A 21,853-nucleotide genomic window follows, 5' to 3' on the forward strand; every position below is an offset into this window, starting at 1 on the left:
GCATCTTCCAGCAGGGAGTGGAGGCCCCTTGCCCTGAGCAGCACCACACAACCCCACATCCAATGCACCTTCAAAGCTGTGTCCACGGAGCGGTGCCACGAACTTGGGGCCTTTTGCCCACGTAGATCCCTCGCAGAGATGCAGGCTGCCCTGGGCTCCTGAAGCACTTTTCCAGACACACAGTTTCAAAGGCAGGGGAGGGGCTGCCATCTCCCAGCTCCCTCTTAAAGAGACAGCATCAAGAGCATCCCATGCCACCTCATTAGCACGTAGACCTGTGTTCAGTCCCCTCCCCTAGACGGTCAGTAGCTCCAGGGCTGGTGGCCTTTAGCTTCCTTTGTTGACTAAGCTCTTGGTGGGCCTGGCTCTGGGGGTTGAGGTGGCACTGCACATGCCATACACTGCACCATGCTCTAATCAGGGTGACCCCTGTGCCCTCCTCCCATTTGCCATCCAAATGGGAGCAGCCTCCTGCTCAGCAGCCTGTCTCATGAAGGCAGGGCAGCCTGTCCCAATTAGAAGAGGGGCTTCATTAAACAAGGAGCAGAGGCAGCTGCCAAGAGCTCTGTAGCTGGCCCCAGGCCCAGAGCACGAGTGGCACATCCTTTGAGAGGAGGATTGCCTGGATGCGATGGCTGAAACAGCTCAGAATTTGACACCCCCCATCGTCAGCATCCATGGGGCAGCCGCAGTAAAGGGTTCAGCGCCTGGCAGCGGTGCGCATCTCCACAGCACGGCATTTACCCGTGTCCTCGCGGGCCCGCTTGGAGACACAGATCCTGCAGGCTCAGGAGAAGCACTGCTGGGAAATGTGGCGCCGGGGCTGGGGGAAGGTGTGTGCCAAGAGATGGGCCTCATGCTCTTCTCAGAAGCTGCCCAGAGCCAAGGGCATCCCAGCTCCCCGTGGAAGGGAGCCCTGGCTGAGGGCCTGCTGCTGTGAAAGTGCTGCTCTGAGAGTCACCCTGGGCTCTGCCAGCTGCCATGGGCACCAAGAAACTGGCTGTCATGGCAAGGCATGGCCAGACGCCCACGAACAGCAGGGGCTTTGCAGAGAGGGAAGAGGCCTCCCAGCATCTGGATGGCATCAGTGCAGAGCGCAGCACAAGCCACACAGCCTAAAAGAGAAGGGGCATGGGCCTGCACGGGTGCTGCATCACGACTGACTCAGACCCCATGCAGAGTGGACAGAGGCCCCAGCCCAGGACGCATCGCCATAGCAGCCCCAGTAGCCGCTCTGTGCCAGTGGCATCCCAGTTTCAGTGCGGGAGCAGCCCAGCAGCCCCTCTAGGCCAGTGTCCTGCAGTGCTAGGACAGACTGGGGCACCATCTCTACTAGCAGCAGCGGCTGACAACAGAAAGTCAGAAGGGGGATAGCAGGGCTCTGAGCTGTGAGGACCCCAGAGAGCTGAGTGCCCCCACCCCGTCCAGCCCCATCAGGGCCACAGGAGATGGGGGGCTGTAGCAGGCAGCCCGTGCTGCTTTCCTAGTCACCAGCTCAGATGCTTCATGCCCCCCCCGCGGTGCCAGGAAAGGAATCCTGCATGTGGCCTCCAGGCCCAATGGCTCCCTTCTGCAGAGGGAGAGACCCAGATGTGAATGACTCACCAGGCCACCTCCTTCCCCTGCCCCCTCCCATACCTAGCATTCCTCCAGCTGCCAAAGCCATGAGGGGAAGGGTATGCGTCATCACCAGCCTGCCCCGTCTCTCTCCCCCTTGCCCCCCCACAGCCTCCCCTCCTGCCAGGCGTGTCAGTCAAGGCACAGTTGCTCTGGGGCCCGGATACCTCACCGGGAGAGGAACTCGAGGAATCTGCCTGCAGGCGGCTTGCACTCCTCTCTGCTCCACAGACACTCAGCAATGGGCCCGTCGGAGCAGGGCGACCACTGGGCAGGTGGCGCTGGCATCAGACCCTCCCTTCATCAGGCCTTGGAGCTCCCTTGGGTTAGGTCAGCGCCCGCCCCACTATTCTAGCCCTGGGACATCACACAGCTCTGCCAGACCCACTCCCACCCCCAGCTGTTCTAGCCCTGGGACCCCACACAGCTCTGCCAGTGCCCCTCTGTCCACAGCCCCCCCCCCCCCGCCAGCTGTTCTAGCCCTGGGACCCCACACAGCTCTGCCAGTGCCCCTCTGTCCACAGCCCCCCCCCCCCCCCGCCAGCTGTTCTAGCCCTGGGACCCCACACAGCTCTGCCAGTGCCTCTCTGTCCACAGCCCCCCCCCCCCCCCCCCAGCTGTTCTAGCCCTGGGACCCCACACAGCTCTGCCAGTGCCTCTCTGTCCACACCCACAGCATGCCCCCTGGCTATCCCAGCCCCAGTCTTGCCATGCAGCTCTGTCGGTTCTGACACTCCTATCCCATGCACATGGGGCTGGACAGGGACTGGAGCATGCTCAGGGAATGCTGGTCAGAGTTCTACTGGATGGGGGCAGGAGGGTGAGCTGGACTCCAGGTGCTGTGCCTGTGTCCCAAGGAGCTGAGCATGGCATGGGCTCCCCCCTCCCCCTTGGCGTGTCACTGAGCAGAGCAGGGAAGGGGATGTGCCAGCTGGGCAGTGGCTGAGATAGAAGCTCTCAGCTGTGAGGGACCTAAGGCCACTTGTCCTGTACCATCTGTGGAAGGAACTCACCCAAGCTACCTCCCACTAGCCCAGGGGTACTGCCTGCAGCACAGGTGTAGCCAGACGGGGCTGAGGGTGGTCTCATTGTGCCCTTTTCCCTGCTAATATCAAGTGGAAGGAAAAGCCCCTGATGTGGCCCCCTGCTCAGGCCTCACCTCAAGGGAACAACTTCCCCTGGGCTCCAGTCTACGTTCCCCACATCTGAGCTGGGAAAGGCCTCAGGGCAGGCAGGGCAGCAGCTCCCACAGAGAGCAGCTGTGCAGAGCTCCCAGAGATGCACAGCTAGCTCACCCACTGCACCATCTATTATCCAGAGACACCCCCCCACCCCCATTACAAAGCAGGGGCTCCTGTCTGGCTCAGCAGCTGCCCATAGCCCTCATGAAGAACCAGGAGTAACCCTTGGCTGCAGGAGCCTCACACAGGGAGCAGGGGGCTAAGGCGTTCCATGCGGCTGGCTGAGATCGGGGGGCGGGGGGACATGACTCGCATGCTCAGTGTAGTCAGAAAAAGGCCCTTCTCCGTCAGTCCGCGTCCGCCTGCTCACTTCACCAACCCCAGCCTGGCCCTGCAGTTTCCCTTCAACACCTTGTTTCCGTCTGTTCACCAGGCGGTTCCCCCTGGCAATTCTTCTGTCCATTCCCCTGCCCAGGGGGACAGAGCAAACCCAGGACTGTGCCCGCGGGGCCACCACCGATGGCTGGGGCCAGGTGGTCCTGCATGGCACTGGGGCTGCAGCCGCTGTCCTTCCCGCCATGCCTACAGTTAGCTCCTCCCCACTGCAGTCCCTCGAGTCCCCCAACCACCAGTGGGCTAGCAGACAGAATCGAGCCATGCAGGTGCCTATGCCAGGCCTAGGGGGCTGGATCTGCATCACTTCTCCAATTAGAAGGGCAGCACCTGGCACGCCCTGGGCACTGCAAATGCAGGGCTCGGCCTAAGGCAATACACTCAGACCCTTGGGTACCGCAGTAATGGGCATGAGGTGAGGGCTGGGCTGGGCGGGGATCCTGAGTGGACTGGTTTCCATGCGGTGCCTGTGGGCCCAGAGCCTTGGGGAAGGGAGGTTTCAGGCAGCCTCTTCTAGGCCAGGGTTAAGGCTTCCTGGCTGGGGGTTGGCTCAGCTGAGCCACGTTGCACCCTCCAAGCAAGGCTGTGCAGGCTGCAGTTGCTCTGGGAACTACGCAGGAGCAGCTCCAGGCAGGGCAGGAGAGACACTAATTCTCTCACACAAGCAATGAGAGGAAGGCGCCACACTGCCAGAGTGAGACACAGGAGGAGGAGGGTGCACAGAATGTGCTGGGTGGACAGGGGCCCACAGCTCAGCTCAGGCCAGTGCCAGAAAGCTTCTGCAGTGGTAATTACTGCAGAGCCAGGAGCAAGGTGAGAAAATTAAAGGGAGCAGCAGAGATGCCACTTCCCTTTCTGCAGGGGCTGCTCACCTAATTGCATCTCTGCTTAGAATCCACAGGCCTCACCCTCCACCATCCCCAGCTCGTCTGGTCCCAACCTGCCCCAGTTTGCAGCACAGCAGCAGGTGGGGACCCCTACCATATTCAGGCTGCTGATGGGATCTCTCCATCCTGCAGCAGAGAAGAGGGTAGGCAGTGGTGGCTCCACAGGGCCAGTAAGGCTGGGGGTCCTGCCAATCCTGTTGTGAGTTAAACACATTACCAGCTTTACCCACAGCTGTGAACAGGCTGGGGGTGTCAATTTCAGCTGCTCCCCTTCCCTGCTAACAGCCTCCCGGGTAGGGCAGGAGCCAAAGCTAGGTAGGAAAATCCAGCAGCAACCAGACAGGTACTAAAAAAATAACTACCTACCAGTTACTTTCTGCCCGGCAGGTCTGCTGCCTTCCAACCTGTCTGTAAAACAGCCATTAAAGTCTCAATGAGGGTCTGTATATCTGCTCCAAAGAACTGGTGGTAACAGGCCAGATCATCAAATGTCTGCGCCCCATGTGCACGAGCAATTACTGTAACTGCACGTGCAAATCATGCCCTTGCACTTCCAGCTGGTTAATTAGACCCATTTGTACACACAGCTGCCTGATTTGGGCACATTATTGCACACGTGGTTTTGGAAATCGAGCCTACAGCCCTAGTAATTGCATCTACAAATGGCCATTGAGACATAACTAGTTGCAATTTCTGAGATTGTGTGTGCAATGACATCAACCACATGTGCCCATCAGGCACATGCACACTGATAAGACAAATCAGGCCCACTTCCTGCACGTCTCGCCACCAGTGCTCTTGGAGTTTGGGGGACTGCTCCCCTCCCTGGGGACACTGGAGAGGACGGCGCAGAAGAGGACAGAGGGAAAAGCTCCTCTTTCCCCCACCTCTCTATAAGGATAGAGGACTCCTGGTTGAAATGCCAGGGAGGATAATTCCAGGACAAACACCTCCCCACACTGCCCTTAGGGTGCTTGCAGAACAAAGCCTACGGGGTTAACTCCATGCAATTTCCCTAACACTGGCCTTTACAAACAGCACCAGAGGTCGTGTGCAGTCATGCCCAAGCTTTCCAGCACATTCTTCCTGCAGCAGCAGCCAACCGTCCCACCCATTCACCCCCCAGAGAAAAGACACCCCCTCCCAGCCAGGGTTGAGCAAAGTCAGGCAAGAGGCCCAATTTTCTACAGGGAAGGTGGCTAGCGACCTACAGCAGAATGGTTCCCAGCGGGGAAGTGGGAGCTTGCTCAGAGCTATAGTGGGGCCAATAGCAGGACATGGGTTTGGTCTGGCCTCAGATACTGGGTTCTTTGCTCCTTCCTAATATCCAGCCTGCAGCAAAACTTTGCCCCTATTTCAGACAGGCAGATAACAGTCAGCTCAGATCCCCTCACCCCCAAGGCACAGAGCTGAGCACATTCCCACTACAGGTCACACAGTGCCCTGCCTCTCTCAGGAGGGCTAAACAGCCCACCCAGGGACGAGGGGCCACGAAAGAGAGTCCTTATGGCCTGTACCAGAGGGCTCCCTTCCGAGGAGGGGGGACTTTCTAAAGCGCACAGCACTGGCTGATCTCTGCCCTCACTGAAACCAATCGGAGTTTTCCCTCTGCACCCAGAGCACCAGAGAGCGAGCGAGAGAGCCTATCACACGTTTCTGCACCTCAGGCCCAGCTCTCCATGGGGGAGCAGGGGAGACTCTTGAGGCTGGCTGCTGGGACGCCGGGGTGCAGACTGGCAGGATGCAAAGATGCTGGCCCTACAGCAGCAAGCTGCAATAATGGCATCTGTGCAGCCAGAGGGAAGGGACAGCAGCAATGCTGGGCCCCGGCCTCCTGCTCGCCCCAGCTATGCCTGAGCTGAGCTGTGATCTTCAAGTGAGAACATCTGTCTCTGGGTCAGGGAGCTCAGTGGGTAGAGTGGTCACCTTCCACCTCCACCATAGGGTGACCAGATGTCCCGATTTTGGGTCTTTTTCTTATATAGGCTCCTATTACCCCCCACCCCCGTGCCGATTTTTCACACTTGCTGTCTGGTCACCCTGCTCCACGACCAGGGGGCTGTCCAGGCGAGGTGCCCTGTGTGTACAGCACCCAGAGCAATGGCAGCCCAGGCCTAGCTGGGGCAGTTGGGGCCATGGCCAGGCTGGTGGAGATGAATCCTTGCCAGTGAATGTAACGGCATCCTGGGTCCTCGCCCTCCTACTGCTGGCTCAGAGGGGCAGCAGCGTCACCTCAGCAACAGGTACAACCCCAGACACTGGCTTGGTGCGAGCTGAGCTGGTGGGTGGTGTTAACACTTTGGGCTGTCACCTGCAGCCCAGAGTTCCCCTGTGCTCTTCGTTTCCCTTCCCCTGGCCTGGGCATTAGCACTACAAACACTTTTACTGTCCAGCCCCCCATGGCTCCTCTTTGCCTCACCACCATGGAGCTCTCCCCAGGCCCAGCCCCTTGCTGCCCTCAGGCCAGCACCCCCCACCCCAGCAGCTGCACGCTGACTGCGGGGAAGGCAGCCACCCCCCCTCCAGGGCTCGCGCTGATTCCAACAGACTCACCAAGGCTGGTATGAGGGAGGCCCAGAGCAGACAGTGACTCACGCCAGGCAGTGGGGATCATGTACGGACGCTGCACCAGGGCAGCCCTCGGCTTGGGATCCCCACTGTCGGGCAAACGCAGACACAGCTGCTGAGCCCCAGGCGGGGAACAGCCTCGTTAACCCCCAGCAGGGCTCCAAGCCTTGCCAATGGCTGAGACTGCACATGGGAGGAACCAAAAGCTGCCACAGAAATAGCTCTGGGCTCCATAGCACCTGGGAAACTATGGCCTGACTGGCACAGGCTGAATGGGAATCAAGCCCCTGGACGCTCTGAGCCAGTGCCCAGCCCCATGCTGCAGCTCTGTTATGATACCCAGAGAGCCCTTACTCAGCCCCCAGTGCCATATGCTCTATTACTTTGAGATCCCGTCCCCCAGCTGGCCAGCTGCAGTGAGGGTAGAGACCAGCTGTCAGAGCTGTGGGGAGTGGGAGTGCAGGGGGCAGTGCCTCCTTTCCCCTCCCATCACTAGGGTGCCCCTGATGGCAGTAATGCTATGGGACAGAACAAAGCAGGGAGCCCCCGGTGCTCTCCCTGCCTGCCCACCCTTCAGGCAGTCCCCAGCACACTGAGAGGCCGCACACCTGAGACAAAGAGGCCTGGAGCTACCTTGCATGCCAGGTTTGCAGGTGTGGGGGCAGTGGGGCAGAGCCAGTGATCCAGGAACCCCAGCCCTAGCACAGGAGGGTCCTGGACTCCTTGAGCTCCCTGGTGGGGCAGCTCCAGCATTGCCTGGTACAGGGCAGGGCAGGGCAGGGCAGGGCAGGGCAGGGCAGGGCAGAACTTCCCAGCACTGCAGCTTCTCCAGAGCAGGGGGTGGGCAGCCCCTGAACCTTGTCTCATCTGCCTGTTCCAGAAGGATGGTGACCACAATGGGGAGGCTGTGGATGAAAGGGGAAGTGTCTCAGTGCTCCAGCAGGACGTTAGAGATCCTGGGGCAGGTGGGCAAATCCAATAGGGAGGCTATTCCCTGCTCTCTGTGATGCTCTGAAGCAGATGGTATTGGCTCCGACAGGAGACCGGGCTGATGGGACAGTGACCTGCTCTGATACGGCACCTCACATCTTCCGGGCTTGGCAGCAGAGTCTATCAGAGGGGAAACAAAGGCCTTGGCTACACTGGGGCTTTACAGCGCTGCAACTTTCTCGCTCAGGGGTGTGAAAAAACACCCCCCTGAACGCAGCAAGTTACAGCGCTGTAAAGTGCCAGTGTAAACACTGCCCCAGTGCTGAGGGCGCGGCTCCCAGCGCTGTAAGCTAATCCCCACGGGGAGGTGGAGTACGTGCAGCGCTGGGAGAGCTCTCTCCCAGCGCTGGTGCCCCGACCATACTCGCACTTCAAAGCGCTGTCGCGGGAGCGCTCCCGCGGCAGCGCTGTACAGCTGCAAGTGTAGCCATACCCAGAGTGACCTCGTCAAAGGTCAGTGAGCAGAGGAAGCAGGGAGAGCTCTGTCCGAGAAGGGAGCTGCGGAATCTCTGCTTTGCCTCAGGGGCTGGTTGGGACATGCTCCAGGAATGTCTCTAGAACGCTTCCCAGCCCCTGGAGCTCCCCCAGCAGGGTTACCTCACCCGCTTGCTCTGCTGAGAGCAGGCCCCGCAGGAGAGTCACATCCTCCCAGAATGAAGGATTCACTCCAGCTGGAGCCAGCTTAGAATGGGAGGGAGGGGAGCCACTCCAGAAAAGACCCTGGATTCACAAACCAGCTGCTCCCCAAGGCAGCCTGCAGTACGCTGGGGGAGAGCGAGAGAATGCAAGTCATGTGCCCAGGGCCTGGCAGTGAGGGCACAGGCTGTGGGTCCAAAGGCTCAGAGCTGTGCCCAGTGGGAAGGGAAGAATCCCCTAGACATCTGTAAGGGTCTGTAAGACATCTGTAAGGGTCGCTCCTTGCACTGCCTCAGCCCAGCTGGAGCACAGGCAAGCTCCTCTCCGGCCATGAGTGCATCATGATCTAAGCCAGGGGTCGGCAACCTTTAAGAAGTGGTGTGCTGAGTCTTAATTTATTCACTGTAATTTAAGGTTTTGCATGCCAGTAATACATTTTAACGTTTTTAGGTCTCTTTCTATAAGTCTATAATCTATAACTAAACTATTGTTGTATGTAAAGTAAATAAGGTTTTCAAAATGTTTAAGAAGCTTCATTTAAAATTAAATTAAAATGCAGAGCCCCCCCCCCAGACCGATGGCCAGGACCTGGGCAGTGTGAGTGCCACTGAAAATCTGCTTGTGTGCCGCCTTCGGCACCCGTGCCACAGATTGCCTACCCCTGATCTAAGCCAAGGAAAGAGACATCCCATAATGCAATAGAGGCTACTGCCAGGAAGCAGCCACAGAGGGTGCATTCTAGCACATGGCACACTGCCCCTTGAAAGTGACGCACCTGGCACTGTCAGTAGCCTGTTGCCAAGCATCTGGGAGTCTGAACTGGCATTTTCCCACTCACCTTCTCCCAAGAAGCCTGTCTGGTCTATTTCAGCTACTAACCAAGTCAATGCAACATGCTAGGAGCTGCTCTCTCCCGCTGAGAATCAAGGCCAGCGCTCTGCTGATGCATTTCTGTGCCTGGGGCCCGTGCTGGGTAAGAGGGCTCCGTGCACCATCCAGGGCTGGGGGAGTTTTAAGCCCACTGGGGCATTTCCTGGTAGGCCCAGCCCCCATGGGGCCCTTGGACATTCCCTCACCAGCCCACGCTTCCCAGGGGGGCTGGAAGCTGCTGCAAAGCAGCTTTTCCTCTCAAAAACTGTTGAGTCTGGAGTTCCAAAGGCAGCCAAACTGACATCCCAGACAGGCAAAACATTGGCCTGTGGCTCCAGACCAGCTTCTCCCTGGACACCTAAAGACCCTCCTCCAGGCCTCACTGCCCAGGCCCTCCTCTCCCCCAGAAGATGTTTACTGTGCTCAGCACTGAGAGCCATAAAACAAGGCTGAGGAGCCTACCCCAACCAGCTCGAGTTCAGTGTGGGCCTGGGTTGGCCAAAGACGCAGGGCCCCCACCCTGCTCTCTGGGGAGGAAAGACTAGCAGGAGGGACAGTACTGATGGCAATAGTTAGGGGTCTGCTTCTGTGCGTCGGAGGGTGCTTCAGGCCTCGATCCGTCACTGCCTGTCATGATGGAAATGGGAGCCATGACCAGGAATCGTGGGCCTGGTTCCACTGCTGTGCAGCCGCTGGAGTCGTTTCCACCTGCGCCGAGTGAGAGCTGGATGCTGCCGTGCTGATCTGGGCATGTTTTACACCCACTCTGCCTAAACCGGGTGCCAGGCAGGGCTAAGCAGGCCTACAACCCTCTGGGCTGCACTAACAGTGAGAGTGGGTAGCTACCGGTCAGATGGAGAAGCAAAGTGAAAACCCAGCTCTTTGGGAGCCGACATTTCCCAGGACACATCAACTGCTGTTGGAGGTCAGCAAACCTGGGGCTGCCAGGAGCACAGGCCCATTTAAGCATTAGCTACTAGATTCCCGTTGCAAGTGCTTACACTGTGTGGGCACTTGAAAGGAACAATAATAAGAGAAATGCTGCTGCAGGAGTCTTCTGAGCCCTATCCACTGCCAGGAATCAGCATGCAGGGGAATGAACTCAGGCGACAGCACTGCAGGGGTGCTGCAAGCTGCTGCCCGCGTGTTCCTGGGAAATACTGACTCTTTGCCAGCTGGGTGGGCAGACACAATCCATCACTGACCGCTGCTGCTGAATCATGGGAGACAGAGAGGGGGCGTGCAAATGAGGGTTCCCGCCCCAAGCAGAGCACACATCCTCCCCGTGCCAGGTGACAGATCTTGAGTGCAGGGGCGGCTCCAGGCACCAGTGCCCCAAGCGCGTGCCTGGGGCGGCAAGCTGTGGGGAGTGTCCTCTGGGCCACTGTGAGGGCAGCAGTCAGGTGGCTTTCAGCAGCGCACCTGCGGGAGGGCTGCCAGTCCTGCGGCTTCTGCAGCAATTCGGCGGTGGGGACACCAAAGCCGCGGCACCGACGGACCGCCCACAGGTGTGCCACCAAAAGCCACCTGACTGCCATGCTTGGGGCAGCAAAAAACATAGAGCCGCCCCTGCTTGAGTGAGTCAATTGGAAGTCTGTATCGAGGACCTGGCAAGTGCTTGAGGCTGGGGTCCCAGCTCAGAACAGCTGGGTTGCTCTCCGCCGTTGTTCGGATCCCTCAGAAGCTCTGCCAGCCAGCAAGGGGGAGAGGAGCCAGCACTTGGCAAAGGCCTGGCAGAGCAAGAATAGAAACAGGGATTGTTTGGGCAAGCGCTTCCCAAATCTCCATTCCAAAGAATCCGACAGTGACAACCCCACTAACAGCCTGTGCAAGGCAGGGTTTGTGCCTGGCTCTGGGCACCTCCCATTTAGCAGGCTCCAGGAGCCAGTACCCTCTCCTGCCCCAGCTGCGAACCTCACCCCAGTCCTGTGGCCAGAGCTTGCCAGCCCCTCAGAGCATGTGGGGGGAGGGAACGGAGGGTGGACTCACATACCTGTGCTGGGTGCTGCCAGGCCTCCCTCTCCCTTGTCGGGAGCCTCCCTTCTCCTTCCCTTGAGCCTGGAAATGCTCCTTTCTCCGTCCTGGCCTGACTGCAGCCAGCACAGCATAGGGAGTTGGGGGCTGTTTGGGCAGATGTTTGGGTCTCCAAGGTAACAAGCCATCTTCACTGGAAACATCCAGGCCTGGCACCGCTCTGTTTCTGCCAAGCAAGCTGCACCCTTCCACTGCAACAGCGGGGTCTGCAGACTGGCCCCCTCTTCAGCCCGGATTCAGAGCACAGATGGTTTGGAGTGCAAACGTGGGGCGGCCGTGCTCTTCTGTGCATCTTTGGTTCTCGTGCTTGTTTGTTTGTGGATGCGAGCATGGATCCGTGCACAACAACCCCCCCCCCCCCCCGCAGGAGGTGGGGGGTTAGTATGTGGACAGTGTGTGTGTGTGTGTGTGTGACTGTGCGCACGAGGCAGGTTGTTGTGGGGGGCCGCTGGGAGGGGCCTGTTTGCTGCTCAGGGTGGATTCCATGCAGGTCCCCCCCGCCGAGGAGAGCTCTGCCTTTCTACCCTCTGCTGAGCTCAAGCATAGCATGGACTCTGCTCTGGTAACCTAACGGCCCACATTCAGGGCAGAGGAGCGAGGTGCAGGCATCTCAGAAGCCAGCTGGAGAGGCCAGGGCTTTCATTCAAGGAGCCAGGACAAGCAGCGGTCACTGGTGCTGCTGTAACCAGTTTGGGTTCATACTCTGGGCTCCCTGCCAGGAACTGCCCGACACACCAGCTCCTGAGGAGAGGCTCCCTGGGCAACCAGCTCCCTCGCTCCCCGGGCCTGAGAGGAGGGACCAGCACAGCATGAGAATGCAGGCAGCGAGGGAAGGCGGGTTCGGTGGGGTCCTGCAGCAGGCAGCGATGAAAGACAGCCCAAGAGTCAGGGACATGGGTAGTGCCAGGGCAGGCTGTAACTCCCCTGGGGACAGTGGCCATGCTGCAGTCGTGTCAGGCCTCCCCTCAGTCCGTCTTCCAACTAGACAGGGAGGGACCACCCACACAGCTGAGCACCGCGAGGCTCATCCCAGAGGAATCTGCCGTATCAACAAAGCGTTCAGGGAAACTCTCCTCCCCCGGCCCTGCGGCACCTCGGCAGGACAAGCACCACGGTGCACACGCTGTTTTGTTTTCAGCAGCTGTTCCCGTGGAAAGCGTCTGGCTCAACAAAGCAGCTAGAGAAAGGCTGGTGGCAGGAGAAGGGAGAGCAGGGGGTGGGGGGGGGGGGACCCTCTAACACTCACAGCTTAACAAGCACAGCCTTTGTCTGCTTTCCATCAGGCTGAGGACCCCAAAGCACAGCACTCCCTGAGTGCTGCGAAAGAGGCGGGGCTGATAGCACTGCAGCTGGCGTCGGAACAGATACAGCATGGGTGGCAGCAAGGCAGGCTCCACTCCATGCTGCGCCATGCCAAGATGGGCTCAGCCCTGTCCTGGAGAGGCCCCCCAGGGGAAGCAGCAGTCATCTCCATGCCCCTTTCAATCCTTTGTCGCTCAGCTGAGACTGCCTACAATGGGGCCCATTGGTGCCAGCACTGGGCTATGGACCCCTGCCCAATGCCCATTCTGGACTGATCCACCCACTCCTTTCACACAAGCTGCCAGACAGCCTCACTGGCGGGGCATTGCAGACGGGGAACAGAAACATGAGGGGATTCCTCTGAGCCATTCAGCTCCCTCAACAAGGTACCCAGGCAAAGTGGCCATGGGGAGGTCAGAAAGCACCTCCCGCTGCTACCCCAAGAGAGGCTAGAGAGTCCACCCTAGGGAGCGGCGGGGGGTTGCTGTGCACTGAGAGGGATCCATGCCCCAGGACAGGAAGGGCCAGTGTTTTGCCGGGGCGTCCAGGCCTGCACCAGTGATACTAATGCCCCCATCTGCAAGTGCAGGGAGTAAAGGTACATCGACAGAGGCTGTTTGAGCAGCTGCCCCAGCTATCGAGCATCCACTGACAATCCTGCCTCACAAGCCCTTGGGCAGAAGAGCGACTGATCCCCTTTGCTTAGCAGCATGTACCTAGGTACCTAAGTAGCCTCTGTCACTGCTGGATCCACACACTCAGGCCCTATCCAGAGAGAGACACAGGTTAGAAACTGCACAGCTCCGCCTCTAATTACCGATGTGCTGCGAGAGGGATACGTTCTGTACCAGACAGGGGCGGCTCACCAGGTGGGTCAGACCCACGGCAGCTCTGCAGGGAAGGCGCAGCGGGCTCGGCTGGCCCAGATAATATGACTAACCGTACTTATCAGACCATAAAAGGGAAACTCTTGCCTCTAAAAGGCAGCTTAATTAGCACCCTTGAGGGCACTTTGGCACTGCTTGAATTAGAGCTGAACAGACAAACCCTGTCTCTCGAGGCAAGCAAGCTCTGCGGACCTGTTTTATAGGCAGCAGAGGGTGCCAAGTCGCTGGCTGCTGTCCCATGGCACAGGCATGTCTAGTGCAGGATGAACAGCTCTGTGCTAGTCCTTGTCTCTCACTTGCTGCCGTGCAGGGAAATGAGCTGCAGGAAACCAAGAGATTGGGAACTGTGAGTGGGGTGAGCAGAGTGGGACAGGCGTCATGGCCATTAAGTCAGCTGAACTGCTGCGGGGTTTGTTCAGGGACTTAGGGGGCAGCAAGGGGATTAAGTTCTTGGGCGAATGTTAGTGCTTATAAAAATGAGGGCGTGACAGTGCTAGCTGGAGTCAGGCACAGCACGCGGCTCTGCTGGCGCCCCTTGCTCCTGGGCTGATGCACCACCACTATTCTAGGTCCCGCATACCTCGGCTGATGCCCCTCGGTCCTGCTGCTGTTCCACTCCCAGAGCTCCCCTTGTGCAGAGACGTGCAACACTCTGCAATCGGGCCGTGCTTTATGGATGTGAACAGCCCCAAGGGTTAGGCTGAGCCCCCACCCCCCCAAACTCATTGCGCACAAGGCCAAATGCAGACTGGAAATGAGGTTTCTGGCTTTTGTGGGTGCAGCCTTTTACATATGGGATATGCCTTGTAAGCACCCATCTCAGCTGGCGGCAGCTGTGCTCAGGATTAACCCACTAGCCTCTCAGCAACAGCACTGCATAGCTGGTGTGTCATCTCGTTCAAAGACTCAACCTGTGTGGCTCTCACGCAAGAGCTCTCCCACCAAGGACAGCACAGAGGGGCTGCAAGGAAACAGGCTGGAGGAGCAAAAGGGAGAGGAGTTCTCTGCGGCCCCTGCAGCCAGGAAAACATGAATGAATCCAGATGCGACCGCAGACAAGCACCAAAGTGCTCATTCATTCAGACTTGTGTAGGCTGCAGCTTAGTATCTGCAGAGCGTGACTCAACACGCCTCCTGGCTGAGACAGGGGCCGGTGTCCGATTCAGCAGCTGGGCCAGGGAGCTGGATCTGACAATGCCGTCCCAAGAGCCGTGTTCCTTCTAGCCCGGTGTAGCCTGATGACCACTCACGCTGTACAACCCAGCCCAGCCCACTGGTAGCAAACCTCAGGACATGGCCACCTGGTGCACCCCTGCAGGACCCTGAGCAATGAGCATGGTGGGTGTGGGTGAGACACACTGCCCCATCCCCAGACCACGGCTCAGCTGTAGGCAGGAGCAGCTGTTTAGGTCAATAGCCAGAAGAAGGCCTGCTCCCTCCTGGCTATCCCAGGCAGGGCCTGCCAGGGAGGTGACAACCACCACCTTATCTTCCATTAGTGGCTGTTCCAGGTTGCTCCCATCAACACACACACACTGCCAGGACCTGACAGCCCGGATCAGTGTCCCAGGAATCCATTTCTGTGTCACAGCCTCAGGTGGGGCTCAGGCCTGAGGGCAGTGGGTTATGGCCCCCTCGGGAGCCTGGGAGTACAGGGGGTGATGCCAGCTTGCCCTTCCTCTCGGGTTGACTGCGCTTATCCCAGAATGTTGGCCATGGGGGGAGGGGCGGGGTAAGGAAAGCCCTCGAGAGTCAATAATGGACTTTGCAGTGAGGCCTGGGTTGGTGCATTGGGTCCTACCCCATCCCCAGAGCCGCAGGGAGGCATCAACCTCTCATGCTCCAGAGCAGCCCAGAGGAGGGAGGTGGCCGGAGCTGCTGTCACCTGGTAGAGCAGTTACACAGGAGGGTCGGGGTCTGGCTCAGCACTGCGTGGGGAGGTCGGGTTGCCGATGGAGGTAGTGTGCAGGATGGGATGGCCCTGAGGCACTCAAGCCCTTCCCTTTGCGTGTGCACCAAGATGTGGCGAGACACCCCTTCAGATGACTCACTGTGTGAACATCGCTGCAGTTCCACCTCGCCCCAGGCTTTCGGTGGGGTCCACAGACAACAGCTCTAGCAAGCCAGCCAAAAGGAAGTCGGCCTCCAGCTGAGCCAGTAGCTGAGCTCAGCCCAGCCCCAGGGCGCTGGAGGCAGGTCTTACACCCATCAGTTGCAGGGAGAGGGGGCTGAAATACAAAGCAAGCAAATATAGTTGATTGAGAAAGCAGGCAGCCCATGGGAGCTGGGGAGGAGCAGCTCTTCCCCTTGGTGCTGAGGATTTGGCCCAGGAGATTGATGGCCTAAGTGCTTGGCAGTGGAGCTGTGAGGATCTCTTTGAACATGTGTGCAGGGGGGAGGAGAGGACTCTGCATCTGGGTTAACTCCAGTGCCAGATCTGGATTTCCCTGCCTTTGAAAGCTGCAAGCGGCAGGTCAGCTCCTTGCTTGGTTTTCGTGGCCTAAGCCAAGTCTAAAGAGCAATGTCCGCCTCCCACTACCTCCAGGATGCAGCACGGGGCCCTGGCCCATCTGGTTATCCTCTGAGTGAGATTGCAGAATTGCACACCCCTGCCTTGAAGGCTGCTCTGGCTCGGTTTAAGATTCCTGCCTGCCCACACAGCCCTGCAGCACCCCCCTGCCCCCCACAGGTCCGAGGAATCACCACAGCGCCAGAGCATGGGGGCTTGAGCATGACGTACGGGGGTGGAGAGACGCCTGGTAGGGCAGTTCTGAGGCAGGGCCCATGGGCATCACATTGTGCCTTTGCCAATACCCGAGCTGTTGGGTAAAAACCAAAGTGGCCTTGAGAAGCAGCCGGCACCGGTGGGAAAGCAAAGGGGCTCCTCACTAGGCAGCTCTCACCGTGCCCCACTGAACAGGGCTGGGAGGAGCTGTTCCCCGTTCTGCTTCACAATTCACTCTCCAGCCCGGTCTGGGGAGGGAGAGTACTAGGAACTGCCATGGCCCACGGGGTGCTGAGCGGTGATGTGCAACAAGCAGAACTCTCCCTAAACCCTGCTCGCAGGCATGGGGGGGAGGGGAAGGTGCGCCAGGACTCCTGCTCCACCCCCTGGATCTTGGGGGAAGAGGAACACAGCAACAAGGAAAGGAAGTGAGGGAGTGGTGGAGAGGCGCTAATGAATGGATGGAATTGAATGAAGGGGAAAGCTGCCCTCCTAGGTTTAAACTGGCTCAGCCGCCATTCACTCTGCACCGAGAAGGAAAGGAGAGCAGAGTGCTGAGCCTAGGAATCTGGAGCCGTGGCCCATGCGCTGCTAGAGGCTGTGCTTTACTAGCTGCTTGGCTTGCTGGGGCAGTAACGATTCCGACTGAGCTTTATGATGATCTTATTCAGGAGCTGGGTATTTTCCCCCAGGACCATGGCACCGGGCAGCTTTCCAGATGCCAGAACACAGGGCTGGTGCATTCCCATGTTGGAAGGGGAGGCCAGTTACTACGATTCGTATTTATAGCTTTCAGGAGCCAGTGCCGCCTCTGCTGCTCCTGCACTAACTCCATACTTGCCAAGTTACAGAGGTGGTGGCACTGGCTGCCCACTGCCAGCCTCCTCTGGCAGCAGAATGCCAGGAGGTGGGAAGGAGAGCAGTCCCATGACCTCATTTCTATAGCACCTGCCCTTTGGGGACGTTCACAGCATTTGATGAGGGATTGAAATAACAAAGTTTGTCATAATTTACAAACAAACCCTTCCAACCTTTCTGGTGCAGAGCCTGGAGCCCAGCAGCCAGAGCAGCCCTGTACTCCCACACAAACAGGAAGAGAGGGGGAAGGGGTAAATGAAGGCAGGCCTGTTCCCCTACAGAAATTCTCCGGCTAGGTGCCCCAAGATGGGACGGGTCATGCCCTCGCTGGTAACTAGCAGGCAGCATCTAAGATTTTGTCACACATGCTGATGGCAGGACCTGTGTTAGAGGGGCGAGCTGCCTTCTGGGAATTCCCTTCCCTTCCAAGGGAATTCTGGGTAACCCAGACTCTGTCAATCCAGAGACCAGAGACACTGGTGCCTCCTGCTAGTCTACAAACCCCCAGCCAGCAACAGCTTTCCAGAAGAGTTGACAGATCCGTGTGACGTGAAAAATCCACACAATTCACGCACTTCAACATCCATAGACACCACCTCCACTATTAGCCCCCACTCTCCAATTGCCTCAGTCCTGACCTCTGGGGACCAGGAAGGGCATTCACTCTCCACAACTCATCGAAGTCAGGCACTTCCACACAGTCTGCCAAGGTGATGGCCAGTTACTACCAGCAGTGTTGGCTTTGTGATGAGGAAGCCTCCAAACCACCAACTTATCTCACAAACTAGCAAAACCGCCATGAGATGGTTCTGGCTCTGGACCACTACCAGCTTGGGCTGAATTAGCACTGGCCTACTAGGGTGAAAGGTACCATATATCTCATTCCAAGAGCAGCCACCCCCCCCCCACAATCCCTTTTATTACTGATTTACAGATCTGTGTTGAACAGTTCAGTGTTATCACATTGAAACTGCTCAATGATGTACCCGCTTCTCCTGCAAACATATTTCATGATACACATTGTGGATCCAGTAATCCAATAAAATCACCTCAGGACCCACTGCAGTTTATGGGGAAAGCCCCATTTTTAACAAAGGTAGATCCTAGTTTAATCCCAAAAGCTTAGAACATGTTCTTCAGCACTAGGCACCTGTTAGTACAGAGAACTGAGAGCTCCCAGGTACCAATGTCATTGCAAGTCATAATTTACGTACATTAACCAGAGACTATGGGGACAGGCACTTTAGAAAGTAGCTTAATGGTGAGCATGAGGAGCATGCACTCACATGGATCTGCACAGGAGAGCCATTGTGCAACATTATAACAATAGGGCACTTGATCTGAGATGGGCAGGCCACCGCCAATGTTAGCATACACCCCCAGAATGCAGCATACCCAGTAGGAACCTTCAGGGAAGAGGGTATTTTTAAAAGTCCCAGGGAGAGGACAACTAGCAAACTGGTCAAAGATCAAACCCAAAAGAAGGATGCTCTGATGGAAGAACAATGAGGTCTCTGCCAGAGATTTGCTGCAGCCATTTTGTAGATGGGGCAGAGAAGGCACATCAATAGTGCATGCTTCTTTGCAGCAAAGCTGCTTTTCCATCCATAAATAGAGTTCTGCATTTTCACATCACTAACTTGCCTATCAATGCATGATATTGGGAAATAGCAGGATTCCCCACCCATGAATCCAGCTGGTTTTCGTTACAGCAGTAGTCATTTCACACATCAGCAGCTTATATAACCCCTCACCAGAACCCAAGATAAAGCTTTTATGGTCATTATGCAATCAAAGCAGCTGAAGTACTGGGCTAAGGTGGCAGAGAACCAACCCCTCAAGTTTCCCAGGAAAGTCTGTGTCTCTTGCTCCCACCAAATGAGACACGAGTACGTAGCAGCAAGCATAGCCACCCATAGTACTGTAGTGATGGGACCCAGGTGGTGTTTAAGGGGATTTATGAAGTTGGCATGACAAGGCATGTCCCAAAGTGTTCTGCCTTCGGAGGCTGGTTCTTCTGTTGATCCTTCAGCTTTTTGGAGGGGTGCCCATGCAAGAAGAAAGGACAAAATAAACACCCGCCTTGCCCCACCAGTGTGAATCTCTGTCTGTCTGTCACCATGGAAACCCCTCCCATGATGACCTCATACCACCACAAAACAGACAGAGTGCATCACCCCACTCCGCTGTCTTGCCAGCAGCATATCTGAGTGCCTGGCTGGGGTGTGGGGCTTTGGAGAGTTGTTTTTCTGCTTTTGGGAAGTGGCTGGCAAATGAAGCACCATGGCATCCACTTTGGCTGGCACAATTTTTGGCCCCTGCTTACTTCCGCTCAGTGGAGGAACTTGAGTGAGTCCTTCACTCTAACAGCCATAAGCCAGCTGGAACAGCAGGGGGTGCTAGACCACATCCTAGGACCATACAGTCAGACCAGCCCAACACCGCCTTCCTCGGCCGGAAGGTAATGCTGAACGGTGGCTACATGGCTTGTGTGATGGTGTGACGCTGTCCCCAATAATGCTTTATGGGAATATGACACAATTGGAATATGTTTTGTGCTGCTTGTGCCACGTAACATATCTCAGTAAAGATTATGGTCTACTATATCTAGTCATCCCATTTGTACACAGATATCATTTTGTACTTGAGGTTAAGAATATTGGCTGTATTCTTGCTTGATTTCTAAGTAGCTTTGTGAGGCATTTGGTCAGCTTCTTTAGGAACCTACTGACTGCTATACTTACCTACATGCTTCCAGCTTCCATCCAGGACACACCACACAATCCATTGTCTACAGCCAAGCTCTAAGATACAACTGCATTTGCTCCAATCCCTCAGACAGAGACAAACAACTACAAGATCTCTATCAAGCATTCTTAAAACTACAATACCCACCTGCTGAAGTGAAGAAACAGATTGACAGAGCCAGAAGAGTACCCAGAAGTCACCTACTACAAGACAGGCCCAACAAAGAAAATAACAGAACGCCACTAGCCATTACCTTCAACCCCCAACTAAAACCTCTCCAGCACATCATCAAAGATTGACAACCTATCCTGAAAGATGATCCCTCACTCTCACAGATCTTGGGAGACAGACTAGTCCTCGCTTACAGACAGTCCCGCAACCTGAAGCAAATACTCACCAGTAACCACACACCACAGAACAAACACACTAACCCAGGAACCTATCCTTGCAACAAAGCCCAATGCCAACTCTGTCCACATATCTATTCAAGTGACACCATCATAGGACCTAATCACATCAGCCACAACATCAGGGGCTCATTCACCTGCACATCTACCAATGTGATATATGCCATCATGTGCCAGCAATGCCCCTCTGCCATGTACATTGGCCAAACCGGACAGTCTCTACGCAAAAGAATAAATGGACACAAATCTGACATCAGGAATCATAACATTCAAAAACCAGTAGGAGAACACTTCAACCTCTCTGGCCATTCAGTAACAGATTTAAAGGTGGCAATTTTGCAACAGAAAAGCTTCAAAACCAGACTCCAATGAGAAACTGCTGAACTTGAATTGATATGCAAACTAGATACTATCAACTTAGGCTTAAGCGGAGACTGGGAATGGCTGAGCCATTACACACATTGAATCTATTTCCCCATGTTAAGTATCCTCACAGCTTCTTGTCAAACTGTCTTAAATGGGCTGTCTTGATTATCACTACAAAAGTTTTTTTTCTACTGCTGACAACAGTTCATCTTAATTAATTAGCCTCTTAGAGTTGGTTGGGCAACTCCCACCTTTTCATGTTCTCTGTATGTATATATATCCTCACTATATGTTCCATTCTATGTGTCTGATGAAGTGGGCTGTAGCCCACGAAAGCTTATACTCAAATAATTTTGTTAGTCTCTAAGGTGCCACAAGTACTCCTGTTCTTTAGAAAGGAATTCGCAAGGTTAAGTACCCGATCAGGAAGCACTTGGGGAACAATGCATCTTGGAATGCTCCAATCCACATAAGAAGTCTTCCTGGAGACATACAAGATACCGTGTGGACAGTGGCTTCTGCCTGTAAAGACTGAGTCATGCATGGACATGTGACTTGCCCAGGTGACTCCAGAACTCCATTTTGGAGCTGGACTTTGCATAGGAGTGAGGAGGGGGTCTCCACCCACAAGAGAGAGTCTATTTAAACCCCTGGGAGACCCCTCCATTTTGTCTTCAGCTGGCTAAAGAGGGAGCCTCTCCACCCCCCAGGATACTTGAAAAAAGCTGGAACAAAAGACAGTAACTACAGAGGGTGTGAGCGATTGCTGGACCCAGGTAAAAGGAGATTAGTCTGTAAAAGGGAGCATTCTGGAATGGGTGAGGATCTTATCTGTATTCAGTTTGATTAGACACAGATTTGCGCATTTTATTTTATTTTGCTTGGTGACTTACTTTGTTCTGTCTTGGAACCACTTAGATCCTACTTTCTGTATTTAATAAAATCACTTTTTACTTATTAATTAACTCAGTATGTATTAATACCTGGGGGAGCAAACAACTGTGCATCTCTCTCTATCAGTGTTATGGAGGGCGAACAATTTATGAGTTTACCCTGTATAAGCTTTATACAGGGTAAAACGGATTTTTTTGGGTTTAGACCCCACTGGGAGTTGGGCAGCTGAGTGTTAAAGACAGGAACACTTCTGTGAGCTGCTTTCAGGTAAACCTGCAGCTTTGGGGCAAGTAATTCAGACCCTGGGTCTTTGTTGGAGCAGACGGGAGTGTCTGGCTCAGCAAGCCAGGGTGCTGGGGTCCCAAGCTGGCAGGGAAAGCAGGGGGCAGACGTAGTCTTGGCACGTCGAGTGGCAGCTCCCAGGGGGTTTCTGTGATCCAACCCATCACAGCTCGCAACACAAATTCACACCCAGACAGGATTTCTGTGC

The sequence above is a fragment of the Mauremys mutica genome, chromosome 7 (genome assembly GCF_020497125.1).
Source record: "Mauremys mutica isolate MM-2020 ecotype Southern chromosome 7, ASM2049712v1, whole genome shotgun sequence".
Classification (NCBI taxonomy): domain Eukaryota; kingdom Metazoa; phylum Chordata; order Testudines; family Geoemydidae; genus Mauremys; species Mauremys mutica.